Source organism: Lipotes vexillifer, unplaced genomic scaffold (assembly GCF_000442215.2).
Source record: "Lipotes vexillifer unplaced genomic scaffold, Lipotes_vexillifer_v1.1 scaffold525, whole genome shotgun sequence".
Lineage (NCBI taxonomy): Eukaryota > Metazoa > Chordata > Mammalia > Artiodactyla > Lipotidae > Lipotes > Lipotes vexillifer.
Window position 1 is genome coordinate 942,540 of NW_006786891.1, and position 15,660 is coordinate 958,199.

General features: G+C 42.1%; 1 pseudogene; it reads left to right on the forward strand.

The window, feature by feature from the left end:
• The window catches only part of LOC103077921 (calreticulin-like), a 33,676-nt pseudogene that overhangs the window by 3,523 nt on the left and 14,493 nt on the right, over positions 1 to 15,660 (forward strand).

Genomic DNA, 15,660 nt, shown 5'->3' on the forward strand with positions numbered 1-15,660 from the left:
GATCTTCCCGGACCGGGGCACGAACCCGTGCCCCCTGCATCGGCAGGCGGACTCTCAACCACTGCGCCACCAGGGAAGACCCCACCACTGTCTTTCTATTAGATTTAAAATAACATCCAGGCTTCTGGATCACCTCCATGATCTGATCCCTGCCTGTCTCTCCAATCTTATCTCCTGCTTCTTCATTACATTCTAGCCACAGTGGCTGTTCTTTCTTGCTGTTTCTCAGACACTCCAGGCTCAGTCCCATCTCAAGGCCTTTGCACTTGCTGTGATTTCTGCCTGGAATATTCTCTCAGATCTTCAAGTGGTTTACTCCTTCTCATCATTCAGGTTTCTGCTTAAATGTCTCCTTAAATGTCGGAGGGGCTCTTCTTGTTCACTCTATCAAAAATTATCCCCCCCATATACATATTTATCCCTTTGTATGATTTAATTTTTTTAAATCAACCTTTTTGAGATATAATTTATATACATAAAATGCACCCATTTGAAGGGTATCATTCACTGAATTTTGAAAAATATAAACACCTGTGTGACCACCACCACAAGTAATATATAGAACATTTCCATCACCCCTGAAAGTTCCCTCATGAACCTTTGCATGCTTAATTTTTCAGAATACTTTTCACTGTTCGATGCATTTGTTTACATGTTTGTTCATTGTCTTTCTTTTTCTCCTCGCCATTAGATTCACTTCCTGAGAACACAGTGCTTCTCTGTTGTGTTCATTGCTGTATCTGTAGCCTGCAGAACAAGCACATAGCAGGTGCTCAATTATTTTTGAATGAATGAATGAATTGCACTGGGAAATGACTCTTTCGAGAGATCAGAATGCTCATCCTAGCCAAGGCAAACACTTCCTGGTTGTCAGGGACCCAGGAAACCAAATGCAGTGAGTCAGAACTTAATCTTTGTTGAATGCTTATTGTGTACCAGTGGATGTTTTTCTTTATACCTTATTTTATTGAATCTCTCAACAGTTCTGTCAGAAAGATGATATCTCTCTTTCACTGATGCAGAAACTGAGGTTCAAAGAGGTTGAGTGACCCTCCGAAGTTTACACAGCTAGTGTCAAAAGTGGTTTGGAGGCCAAATAGGCAAACTGGAAAACATTCATTGCATTTTGCAGTTAAGAGACCATTTCACGACCCAGAGGAGTGGTGGGGGTGGAAGGCTGCCTGGGAAATGAACAGGACAGCCGTGGGCTATGTTTTGGAGAATCCCGGCTGAGAGAGTAAGTCATGTAGGGCTCAAGTACGTAATTTGGGATGCAAAGGGAAAGTGAAGGTGGAAGGTTTGGATGACACAGTGGGACTTTTGCAGAAAGGCAAATGGTCAAGAGGAGTGAGCAAGGTGATGGATCCACATCTCTATCAACTTTACAACCCCTGCACTTGGTACAGTGCCCGGCTCATAGAAAATGTTCATAAAATTTTGTGGAAAGAAGGATGGAGGGAGGGAGGGAAGAATGAAGGACTGTGAGAATTAGATAGGAAGGAGACAGTTGACTGGAAAAAAAATGGAGGGGATCAAAGAACAGGTGTACTTTGAGTAACAGAGCGTGAGAGTTGGAGGATAGAAAGCCACAATCATGGAGGCGGGAGTTTGGGTTTGAGATTTCAGAGGTGGAGCAGTTTCTGGTCACGATAAGGTCCAAGGTGTGAATGTAGGGGCAGATGGCTAAACTGGAATGGATGGAAGGTCACTGGAGATGGGGTGTGTTATTAATAATTGGAAACATTCAGAGACAAACCTAAATATCCATCAGCAGGGGCCCAATGAAGTGAAGTATGATACAGCCATATAGTGTTTGGCAAGTTCTTAATGTCATGGGAAAGTGTTTATGATCTAAGCTTAGTTGTAAAATGTACAAAATTACATATAAGGCATATATTGTCACTATGTAAAATATATTTGTGCATAGAGGAAAGGAATAGATGAAGATATACCAAAATGTAAATAATGGAATTTCAGATGACTTTTTTTTTTTTTACTTTATTTTCTACAATGAACTTGTGTTACTCTTTTAATTAAAAACTATTAAAAGTGAAGAGAACTGTTCTGTCTTTCCATTTCTTTCTGGAACTGAATTTCCTCCTTTTGAACTCTAGTTTTTACAGCTAAACTGTATTTGATGCCTTAGGTAACCTTTATTAAGCATAGTTTTACTCACTAGGCATGATTCTTTACACACTCCAGTTCTCACCTCCACTCTGTAAAGTAATTATTTTTCCAGTCTACAAACAGTATAACTGAAGCTCAGAAACACTACATAATTTGTCTGAGGTCACACAGCTCTTAAATGGCAAAGTCAGGATTTGAACCCAGGACTGTGTGATATCAAAGCTGATTTTTCTCACATTACTCCTTCTCCCCACCCCACTGCCTCCCACGAATCTGGTACTTGAAGGCCTTTTAGCTCACATTTTTTTTTTTTTTCCGGTACGCGGGCCTCTCACTCTTGTGGCCTCTCCTGTTGCGGAGCACAGGCTCTGGACGCGCAGGCTCAGCGGCCATGGCTCACGGGCCTAGCCGCTCCGCGGCATGTGGTATCTTCCCGGACCGGGGCACGAACCCATGTCCCCTACATTGGCAGGCGGACTCTCAACCACTGCGCCACCAGGGAAGCCCTCTAGCTCACATTTTAAGTAGTGCCTAGCAACCCCAAGAAAGGTAAAGCTTAGATTCTTTGAATGTCAGAACTGAAAGGGCTCTGAATGCTCATCTAGCCCCAAATGGCCTCCTTCTCCCCATTTACAGATGGGAAAACTGAGGTCCAGAGAGAGGATATGACATGGCAGGACCATTTATGGGTTTGTGGCAGAGCTTGAGTCAGGCTCCTTTCTTTCTGCTGTTTTCCCAGACTATTCCAGGCCACATTGCAACTTGGTAACTAGAGGGTTTTTAGAATTCAACCCTCTCATTGTACAGATGGGAAAACTGAGACCTAGAGAGGAGAGGTGGTTTTCCCAAAGTCACACAATGAGTCAGTGGCAGAGATGTTTGTTGAACCCAGGTCTCTTACCTCCATAAAGGATGCACTGGCCACTTATGCAAGCTGCCAAGTGTCAGGTGGCCAGCAGGTAATCATACCAGTGGCCTCAGGGACAACATGAGCTTTTGGAATCTCAGACTTCACATAAAAAAAAGGGCACATTAAAATATGCAGGAATTGTGGTTGATTGAATTGGAGAATCATTGAATTAGTGACATAAACAGGTGTGAGGGGGAGAGCTAATGGTGACAGCAAAGGCCATTGTCAAAGTACAAAATCAGACAGAAAGAAACCGGAATTCAGATGAGAGACTGAATGATGCAGAAGTCACAAGGGGTGTGTGCGTGTGTGTGTGTGCGCGTGCACGCACCCACGTGTGTGAATGTTAATTCTGTCAGTTCTCAGACTTGACCATGAAAACTTGGCTGAAGTGACATTATGAGACAAAGGACCTCTGTGCCCAGCTGGCTCAGACTTGCTGAGGACAGCCCAGCAGGGCTGGGGAACAGCCTGCTGCTCAGGCTTATGACTGATAAGCTATTGGGACCATCTGTGGATTGTGGATACTTGGACATGCTGGGCCTGAGGAAGAATCACCCTGGACAGATGCCCAAACCCAAGAGGCCTGATCCAGCTGGCCTTTCCAGGTCTCAAGTACAAACTGATGGCAAGGATCTCTCCAGAGGCTGCAAGGATGTGGAGGTGAGAGCAGGAGCCATTGTTAACATACAGAAAAGAAAAAAAAAAAAGGCTGGAGGGAAATATAGCAAAATGTTGACAATGGTCATCTTGGGAGGTAGATGATGGATATTTTTACTGCATGTTTGCTTCCTCTGGGCTTTCTACATCTTCTACAATAAATTATTTACTTTGAAAATCCAAGAAAAATAAAATAAGAAAAGCAGATGATTTATTTGTCTGTCTCTCTGTTTAGACCCTGAGTTCTTTGAGGGATTATGTCTTGTTTGTACCCTGGCGTCTAGCACTCACACTGGCACAGTATAGGTTCTCTGCAAAAATTTAAGTGAAGGACTTAAATTCTATCATAGTTCAAACATATGGGCCCTTGTTTAATGTTCACTTTCTTAGCAAACTTGGCTATCTGCTTCTTAGGGTATAGTTGATTAGAAATGACAGCTTACAAAATGAACGGAGGACCCACTACAATGCCCATTCAATGACAGCCAAAAAAATAATTTTAATAGTTATTATTAATCATCATCCTGATATTAATTAATAATTATTATTATCTTAATTAATTTGGTCCTCATGCCAATCTATCATTCAACAAACTTTTATTGAGTACCTACTATGTGCACAGTGTTCCTTTCCTTAAAGAGTTTTAATATAGTCCTTATTTACAGATGAGAACACAGATTCAGAAAAGTGATTGACCCAAGATTCTTATCCAGTGCTATTCACCACCCCATAAGGCTTTTTACTAGTTGATAAATATCTGAGTGACTATGGTCTATGTGGCAGACATGCAGTTAGACTGGTAGACAGAAAGAAAGGAAAGGAAGTGAACAGGTAAGTTGGCAGGCAGGTAAGTGGGACATAGGTCCACCGGTTTCACAAGAGCTGGGTAGATTGCTAGAGGCAAACACACTGACCTCAGGGAGAAGTGAGTGCTCACAGCTGAACGGGAACAACGGAGACAGAAAAATTTCAAAACAAACTCACACTTCTGCTGTACATTATAGCCTAGTACAGAGCTTGAGTCTTCAAGAAACTTAAAATTTTGTTTAGGATTCTCTACATAATGGGTCAGGGTCTTCTATAATGTCTACAGAACTTTTCCATTGAAAATGGTAGACAAAATGTTGGTACCTGAAGAGGTAAGCTTTAGTTTATCCAGAAAATTCTCCTTTGCAAAATATAATCTGATGATGTTGAATAAATGCGGCAAATATGTATTTTTATCTAATTATGCAAACATTTTCTAAAGGACCTATTCCGTTCCGGGCTCAGGACTAGGTGCTGGGGAAGGCACAACTTTTACCTTCAAGGCTACAAATATTTCTCTCTTTACCTTTGATATTATGTATCTTTGTATACATATACACATATACAGATTCGGCTTCAAGTAGTACTTATTGAGCACTTACGATGTGCCTGGCACTGTGTTGCATGCTGTTTCATTTAATTCTCCCAGAAACGATGAGGTAGGTAAAACCTTTCTATAGATGAATAAGCTGAGTCTCAGAGAGGCTAAAGATCCTGCTGAAGCTAGTGGAAGAGATGAGGCCCTAGCTCAGTCTTCTGATTTGAACTACACCACAAGCCAGGCATCCTGGGAGGTGCGTTTTGGAAATGAGTTTATTTGACAGAAGAATCATTGTTATTTGGCCTCCTTGGTTCTGCATCTTTACAGATGTGGCTGTGATTATGTGCATTTATCGGCTAGATGTGGGAGCACCCAAACACCTGTTATTTTTTGTTGGATGGATCTCTGGGGACATACAGATATTTGAACAGTCTGAAGGAAAGATTTAACAAGGAAAAAAAGATGGTAGCATCCAACCTTGGTAAATACACTGCTCTCTTGCTCTCAGTTAATAAGAGCTCTCCTTGATCTGGCCCCTCTGCCCTGCAAAACCGTACAGTACTGCTTGCACTTCCCTTGAAACACCATGCTGTTTCATGCCTCAGGGCCTTTCCACATGCAAGACATTCTGTTTGGAACACCCACTCCTACCTTTTCTTCTTTTTCAGTTCTTCTTTAGGCATGCCTTCTCTGAAATCTATCCTGACTTTGGAGGGCAGTCAGTGCTTTTCTGAATTTCACTGTCCTGTGTGTCCCTCTATCACTCCCCTTACCACACTGTATTGTAATTATTTACTTGTCTGTCTTTTCAGCCTCTGAGCTCCCTGAAGCTCGTAGGTCCCTGGAGGGACCTTGTCAGATTCAAGTCTGTGCCCCTGGTGCCTGGCATAAAATGAATACTCAAGAAATATTTGTTGAATGAAGGAGTAATGAGCCCAGGACCAGAGTACAGTAGAACTGGACTCTAGTCTCAGCTCTGTAACCGTCAACTGTGTCCATGAGCAAGTCGCTTCCTTCTCTTGGCTTCATTTTCTCTATACGCAATACAAGGAGGTCAGGTTAATGACCACGAAGGGTCGTTCTGGCCTGAGCTTTTTGTGATGTTAAGATGTTATGATGTTAAGAGGAAAAGTATAAAACATTAAAATGGAACTTTATTAATCAGGTAACATTATTCTCCTAACAAGAAAGGCTCCTTATTTGAGGACATCTTAAACTGTGGCAAGTTAGATTAGCATCAGTACTGTTCACCCAGAAAAAATGATTAGTGATAAGAAGTTCTGAGTTCTGTTCTAACCTCTCCTACCATAAAGTTCAAGGTGAAAACTGTAAACTGTTTCAACATGCATGCCAGGCTCAACTAACATTTGTCAAGTGGATTAATAAATGAGTCAATCCATTTGTAAGGCTGAGAATCTATGGCATAGGCAAAAGCCATGACCATGCATCCATTCAGTCATTCAGCAAATGTTTTTGGTGATGTACTCTGTGCTAGAAACTGGGACACAAGGGTTAGTAAAATAGTTATGAAACTTCTCAGTCTGGTAGGGAAGACAGACATTACTCAAACTATACACAAATAACTTTATTAATTACAAACTGTAAAGTACTATGGTTGATTCTTACATTTGCTGTACACTCTTTAGGTTATAAAGGGCTTTTCACACACATGACTTCATGGGAAGCCATATAGTATAGGGATCAAGAGCGCGGATTTTGATGTTGCAAAGGCCTGGGTCCAAGCCTGCGTACTCATCTAACTTACAAACTTTGTTCTTGGACAAGTTTCAGAGTTCCACTCTTCTCACATTTTGAATGTGGGAAAAAATAGGACATTTGTCACAGAGCTATTATTGGACTACAATGAGATAATGCATGTAAGGCCCCCTGCACAATGCCTGACATGTAGTTGCTAAGCAGTAGCTATTATTATGATTACACAAGCTTTTTCTCTTCATAACACTTTTCCTTGCATCCCCCTCTCCTTCCAGAGAAGAGGCAGTATTTGAAATCAAACAGATTTGGGTTCAAATCTCAGGTGCACCACTTACTAGATGCAAAATGGAACTAATAATATCTATCTTAAAGCATTATCCATGGGAGTAAATGAGGGGAAATTTTCAGGGAGCCACACAAGGGTCTAACACATAATAACAAATCTTTTGACTTTGACATCAATTTTTACCCTTCATTGCATCAACTATGGTCAGGGAAGCAGGATCCATTTCATTCAAGCCACAGCAACTTGAGGCAGGAAGAACCTCCTGGGGCCTCGCCCTCAGGAGTGATGGGTGAGGTCGTCACTGAGACATTCTGGCCTGTGTAACACGAAGATCTTGGGAGTGACAGGGGAAGACAAGAGAAAGCAAGCCCCTGGGCTTCAGGAAGGGAGGTCGTTGGTTGTTAGACTTGAGTAATAGGAGTCAACAGAGCCAACTCAGGGTGGCGTTATCAGAGGTATGTTGATATGGCTTTTTCATGGGCAGAGCTAAAGAAATAACCCTAGATATCGGGTAGTCGGATTTGAGAAAGAGAAATTCAGCTGCAGGGAGGAGACAAAATAAAGGCTACCCTCAAGGCCTCTTCCATCTCAAGCTGCCAAATTACCCCATGACTCTGGGACTGTGGTGGGTCCAGGAAGTGGGAGTCAGCAACTCTGCGGCATAAAATCAGAGAGGCACTGAATGTTTGGATGGAGTGCCAGGTCCCAAAAAGAATGCCTCTTTGTCTATATGCCATCTATGCCAAAGCAAAACAAATTTATCACCCTCTCCTTGAAACTGCAGAGGAGAGTCTAAAAAGTTTAAGCAATAAAAAAGGGTAAATGGAAATTGATTGTTCAATACCATCATTACTAATTCAAGAAGTATAAAATGATATTGCTAATCTCTTTACTTGGTAAGCTAATTTTATTATTTTATTTTTCTAAACATAAATATGTATAAGGGCTCAGCCCCCCAACCGTATTTTCCATCAAGTTTTATGAGAGTGTCACATGCCTTTCAAACAAACATTCCTGTAGTGTTTTTCAGGATTTCACTTTCATAGGGGAGGGTGGGTTAGAGCATTAATGGAACACTAACCATATGGTAGTGCATAAATGGTGGGGTTCAGGCATCAGATAGTGAGGGGGATTTCAGGAATACTGGAGTAATATATTTTACTTTTACTTTTATTTTATTGAAGTATAGTTGATTTACAATGTCGTGTTAGTCTCAGGTGTACAGCACAATGATTCAGTTGTACCTACATATATTTTTTTTCAAATTCTTTTCCTTTATAGGTTATTGGAAAATACTGAGTATAGTTCCCTGTGCTATATAGTAGTTCGGAGTTATCTTTTGATATCCCATTACTGTTCCCATAAGACTTGATCAGCCTTGGCTGTATTTCATTGTCTTTAATAAAACACAAACCATTTTTATATGTTGCTTTTTTTCTTCTTTAACTCCATAGATGGAGGGAAAAAACGATGGGTTGAATCTAAACATAGGCTGGATTATGGTAAATTTCAGCTCACTGCAGGAAAATTTTACAAAGCATAGAGTAAAGGTAATTACTACAATTTAAGAACATACTAATTTACTGGGAAAGTTCTGACTTTTATACAACTGTTTTTATTTGTGATTACCAGTTCACTTCTCTTTCTTAGAATAGAAAGAAATAGAATGTGAAGAATGAAGTCTCCACAAAAATCATAATGTATTTGTTGAGTAACAGGTATTTAAAAGTTCTTAGACACATTATCCCCATTAATCTTCCTAATAACTTCATGAGATGGTTACTATTATGTTCCCAATTTTTCAGGGGGCCTCAGAGAAGTTGAATAATTTGCCCAAGGCTATATTCACAGCTGGCAAGAGGTGGGGCTGAGACCTGATTCTAGGTCTGACTCCAGGACTGTGTTCATTACCCGGGACCATACTGCTTTCCCCAACCCTAGGATTTTTTTAATTTAACACTCTGCACTTGAAACAGGGGAAAGCACTATGTAACCCCCAAATACTGCTCTCCCCTGGAGCTGCTTGCTACAATAGAGAACTGAGCAGACAGACCTAGAACTATGACTTGCTGGCTGCATAATTTAGGCAAGACTTTTCATTTCTCTTAGCCTTGATATTAGATGGAGATAATAGTCATCATTTGCCATGTTCATTAGACAGGGCTGCTGTAAGAGCCAAATAATTATTAGGAGGGAAGGAGGAGCTCTAGGCAATGGTATTTTGTCTGAGAAAGCTCCTGTCCTATAACTAGAATCCATTGCTTGTCCTCTGGAGTGATATCCCATCTTCTTTCTCCTGGCTTCTGTTATGAATCTCATTTTCATGTTTAGTAAAGAGGAGAATTACGAATTGGCTTGAACATTTAAAATCTCATTTAAATCCACTCTGGAAAATTGTTTCCCGAGGAGAAGAGAACTGGAGGCTGTCTGAATGACTCTTCTGAGGGCTCAGTCTGCACAGCCGCCCACCCACTCTCAGTTTGTTTGTTTGTTTTTAAAATTAATTAATTAATTATTGGCTGCATTGGGTCTTCGTTGCTGTGCACGGGCTTTCTCTAGTTGCGGTGAGCGGGGTCTACTCTTCCTTGCGGTGCTCGGGCTTCTCCTTGCGGTGGCTTATTTTGTTGCCGAGCGCTGGTCCTAGGCACACGGGCTTCACTAGTTGTGGCACATGGGCTCAGTAGTTGTGGCTCGCAGGTTCTAGAGCACAGGCTCAGTAGTTGTGGTGCACGCACTTAGTTGCTTCGCGGCATGTGGGATCTTCCCAGACCAGGGCTTGAACCCGTGTCCCCTGCATTGGCAGGCAGATTCTTAACCACTGCACCACCAGGGAAGTCCTCTACTCTCATTTTGATTTCTTGGTTGTTGCTCCCCATACCTCATCCTACTCAGGTTCATTAGGTACCTCCTGGTTTTCTAAAAGGGTTCTGGTTACAAATGAGGCTCCGGGGCGTCCGTGTGCGGGGGGGCGGGGATATCACATGGCTACACAGCTAAGTTTGGTAGAGTGGAAATTCAAGACTTGGTTTTCTACCTGTGGGTTCAGTGCTCTTTCCTTTGTGCCCATTCCTCCCGCCATGAAGTCTTCTCTGGCTACTCTAGCCTCCCTTGAGGTCTTTGGGGAAATAAGCATGCTCTTTAAAATATAGACAGCTCCTAATGTAATATTAGACATGAAAGTGCTTAGAGCACAGAGCCTGGTGTGCAATAAATGCTCAAGAGACATCTGAATCAGCACCTGTGATCCTTCTGAGCAACTTAACGCATATTTATTGAGCATTTCCTCTATGCCAGATCTTTTTTTTTTTTTCGGCCATGCCACGTGGCCTGTGGGACCTTAGTTCCCTGACCAGGGATCGAACCCAAGCCCTCGGCAGTAAAAGCACAGAGTCCTAACCACTGGACTGCCAGGGAATTCCCCTTAGATCTTTATATTAAAGATACCCCTGCTCTTCAGGAGCTTAAAAATTATTCAAAGAGACTGAAATAAACTTAATTGCAACATAATGTGACCCAATGAAGTACAAAGAGCTGTGGGATCATGAAGGAAGGACCCTCACCAAGCATGAATAATGATAGTCCCTTGCATTTTATATTGACAGTTTACAAAGTGCTTCTCACATCTCTTACCCATTTAACTTTCACGGGAACGCTCTGGGGTATGATTAATTATCCACATTTTGCTGATGAGGAAGCTAAGACTCAGAGAATTAAAGTGACAGAGCCGTAGCCAGAAAGCTGGGCAGCAGCTTAAAATAATGAAAAGACCACTAGCCTGGAAGTCTGGACACTTGGCTTGTGTGTCTGTCACTTGTGACTATATGATCTTAGATAAGTAACTTTCCCTCTCTGGGGCTTGGTTTTGTCACCTGTAAAGTAATGTAGTTAGACAGGAAAGGCTCTAAGACCCCTTACAGCTCTGATATTCTCTGGACGAGGAGATAAAGCCTCGGGTTGGGGGCTCTGGAATTAGATAGACTGGTTGTGTGATTCTGGACAAGTGAAATAGCCTCAATGATTTCATGATAAAGTGGAGATATTAGTAGGGCCCACCTCATAGGGTTTTTATGAGGATTAAGATTAGTAATACACATGAATGAAACATATTGCCTGGTAAAGAGGAAGTGTTCAACAAATGTTAGCAACAATTATTACTTATTCTAAGAGTCTGTGCTGGGCCTCTTCCTACCACAGCAGTTGTGCACGGCAGAGCCTGATTCTGGCCACCCATGGGGTCTTAATAGAAAGAAAGCTTGTTTTGTAAAGCTTCAGAATAGTATCTAAGTATCTCTTGAAAATCAGAGACAGTATGGTATAAGGGAAAGAAAGAATCAGTCAAACATGTCATAAAAATCCCAGTTTAGGGGACTTCCCTGGTGGTCCAGTGGCTAAGATTCCGTGGTCCCAATGCAGGGGCCCTGGTTCGATACCTAGTCAGGGAACTAGATCCCACATGCTGCAACTAAGAGTTCGCCTGCCGCAACTAAAAGATCACACGTGCCACAACTAAAGATCCCTTGTGCTGCAACAAAGATCTCACATGAGGAAACCAAGGTCCCCTGTGCCATGACAAAGACCCGGTACAGCCAAATATATAAATAAATAAATAAATATTTTAAAAAAATAAAGTGGGTGCATTTTAAAAAAAAATCCCGGTTTAGTTCCTTACTAGCCTTGTGGCCCTAGGCAGGTCACTTCACCACCCCGTGACTCAGACTCCTAATTTGTAAAAGTGAAGATACTACCAATTTTGCAGGGTTGCTCTGAGGCTTGAATAAGATTATGTGTGTAAAGCATCCAGGACATCACCTGGCATGCTGTAGGTGAGTAAGAATGTAGCAGAGATTGGTGAGACCAAGTGCTAGGTTTCTCTGGCTGCTCTTAGGGTATTAAAATCTAAAGATTCTGCGCTCTCTGCTCTCAGGTCTCCAGATCAGTAAAGATGCCAAGTTTTATGCCCCTCTCCACCAGGTTCAAGAAGCCATTCAGCAATGAGAACGAGACCTTGGTGGTTCAGTTTTCAGTAAAACACAAGCAAGGTATCCATTGCGGTGGTGGGTTCGTGAAACTCTTTCCTGACACCCTGAACCAGGAGGATATGCATTCAGAATCCGAGTATTACATCATGTTTGGTAAGCTCTCTGATAGCAGTCGCTGTCAGCCCTGTGGGGTCTTAATGAGAGCCACTGTAGTGTAGAAAAGGCTCAGATGAAATTTATTTTTTAAAAAATTTATTGTATTGAAGTATAGTTGATTTACCATGTGTTAATTTCTGTTGTACAGAAAAATGATTCAGTTATATATATATATATATATACAGTTTTTATACACACATACACATACAAACATATATATGTATACAATTTTTATACACACATACACATACTAACATACACATTCTTTTTCATATTCTTTGAAACACGAAATTTCTAATGTGATAGCTCCACCTCCCTCTGTGGTAAGACTCTTAGAAGACCTGAGAAAAGCAACTCTAAACCTAAATGTTAATATAGAGGTGAAGAGTCACATGGTATTAACAAGGCTACAGTACAGAGAGACACTTTCCATTTCTAAGAGAAAGAGAAAGGGATCAGAAACTGTGTAGATACCCTCAAATGTACCTATTACAATAAGGCTTTGTGCTCTGAAGGAGGTTCCTGCCCTCAGGGAGAGAAAGGCACAGAAGGTTAGGGAAATCGCCTCTATCCAACATCTGTAGTGCATCCAGTGTTGCATCTGTAACCTCAGTATACTGGCCCTCCTTGGGGCAGTCCAGCTCTTACTTAGCTCAGTTTCAATGTGGTTGATATTTAAAAAACCAAGAAACAACGGCAACTAATCCAACTCCCAAATCATTGGTGAAGAATGTGGAGTTTACTGAAGGTGTTTGCACGAATTCAGAGGAAAGGGTTAAACTACATATCATAAACCAACATTTCCTTAAAATTCTCTCTAGATATTTTTTCTTTTCCCGGGGAGCTCCAGATCTCTCTCTAGCCCTCGCCAAAATCCTCCTCTTCAGCTGCTTCATCCATTTTCTGTCTGAATCCCTTCTCCCTCAACTCTCTTTCTTATCTTTCAATCTCTTTCTTATTTTTCTTATTATTATTAATTTTTTTTTTGGCGATATGCAGGCCTCTCACTGTTGTGGCCTCTCCCGTTGCGGAGCACAGGCTCCGGACGCGCAGGCTCAGCGGCCATGGCCCACGGGCCCAGCCGCTCCGTGGCATGTGGGATCCTCCCGGACCGGGGCACGAACCCGTGTCCCCTGCATCGCCAGGCGGACCCTCAACTACTGTGCCACCAGGGAAGCCCTCTTTCTTATTTTTCAATTCCTTTCTTAGGTAGACCAATAAAGCACTATGGGGGTCTAAAACATGAGTCTGCCCATCTATTTTTTTCAGAATCTACCCTTCTCACAAGGCGCTTATATCTGTAATGTACATGGTAGTTGTAGCAGGGAAATTGGAAATAGGTTTTTTTAATGTGATTGTTTTCCTTTTCAAATGAATATTATTTATTTGATGCTCAAACAACCCAGCAAGTTTGGGCTATTATCATCTCCATTTTACGGATGAGAAAACAAAGGCAAGAAATTTGCCCAAGATGAGTAAGTCGGAAGTCAGATTTTGAACCCAGTCTGTCTGGCTGTAAAGCCTGGGCTTTTTCTACTCTACCCTTTTGCCTTCTGCTTGGTGTGGACACAGGCGTATGAATCATTTTTTAAAAGGCAGAATGAAGACATATTTTTAAAAAGGTATTGATGAGGAGTTATGAGATCACAAAAGATGTCATGCCCACCTGGGGGCTTTTTGGAGAAGGTATTAATTATTCTTTGAAGAATGAGTTAGATTTTAATAAGCAGAAAAGGAGAGAGAGGAAATGTAATTTGGGCATAGGAAACTGTGTGTACAAAAGCTCAGAGACATGAAATTCAAATGTAAGTAGAAAAACGATGAGACCAGTGTGGCTAGAGCACACTGAGTGTGTGTGTGTGTGTGTGTGTGTGTGTGTGTGGTGCACGCAGGCACATGTTTAGGATAGTCAGAGAGCAACAGCATGGGAAATTAGGTAGAAAAACTAGGTTAAAACCTATTCTTGGTGGGACCTTCCTGGTGGCACAGTGGTTAAGAATCCACCAGCCAATGCAGGGGACACAGGTTTGAGCCCCTGTCTGGGAAGATCCCACATGCCTCAGAGCAACTAAGCCCGTGTGCCACAACTACTGAGCCTGCGCTCTAGAGCCAGCGAGCCACACTACTGAGCTCATGTGCCACAACTACTGAAACCCATGTGCCTAGAACCCGTGGTCTGCAACAAGAGAAGCCACCACAGTGAGAAGCCCGCGCACTGCAGCGAAGAGTAGCCCCCCGTCGCTGCAACTAGAGAAAGCCCGCGTGCAGCAACGAAGACCCAATGCAGCCAAAAATAAATAAAAATAAATAGATAACTAAATTTATATTTTAAAAAAACCCTATTCTTGGGCCTTTGCCAGGTTAAGCTCTCTGGACTCACAAATCAACAGTTTCCTCTAAAGTTTTCACAAAGCAGGAAGAGCCCCAGGCTCTGTTTCTAGTTAGGCTTGGGTTTAAAGCCCAGCAATGCTCCTTATTAGCTGTTTGACCTTCTGCAAGTTGCTTAACTTTTCTGGGCCGCAATTTTCCCAACTAAAAGTAGAGATAGTAATACCTCCTTGTGAGAATTAAATGACGTGGTATTAAGTGCCTGGCACAGGAGGGACTTCCACTTGGGTTTCGTCAACGGAACCCTGGCAGATCACAGGGGGGAAGGAGAGTTGTGTCCCTTGACTGAAGGTCACAGCTTATCTCCTGGCTGCCTCTCTACTGAACTCCTTTTTTTCCTGGGCTTTGGTAACTAACTGCGCCTTCTCCTAGCCCCTTCAGTCTTAGGGATGGGAATAGCCTGGAGCATAGCATTATTCCTTATATTTTCTCAATGTCCTGCCCCCACCATTTACAATAGTCCCTTTACGCAGGTTCGATCCCTCAATGGGGAACTAAGATCTCGAATGCCTCATGGTGTGGCCAAAAACAAAAACAAAAGCAAACAAACAAAGAACAAAGACAGAAAAAAACCCGACACAAAACAAAGAATTAAAATAGTCCCTTTATTAAATTCTCCTCAAATAATCCTAAATTTGTGTGTGCTATCTCTTTCCTGCTATGTCTGTCTTAGCCACAAAACAGGCAAACTGCCTAAAAGTGATGTAAATTCATGTATTGGGATTTAATTTCCAGGCCCTGACATCTGTGGCTTTGGCAACAACAAAGTACAAGTCATCCCTCATTATCAAGGGAAATGCCATGAGAACAACAAGACCATCAAGCGCAGGGTGAGTGTGGGGGCTGGTCTTCAGCCTAGGGGGAAGGATAACCATTTTGCATTTGTTATCTCATTTAATCCTTACAACACCCCTATAAATTAAGTACTATCATCTCCATTTTGCAGATTAGAAAATAGACCCAGAGAAATGCTGTAAATTACAGGATTTCACATAGAAGCAATTGATCTGAAAGCCTAGGAAGTCATGTAAGCTTATCTCTTGGAACAATGCTTGCCATGGCCCACTTCCCCACTGCTAGATATCGGAAG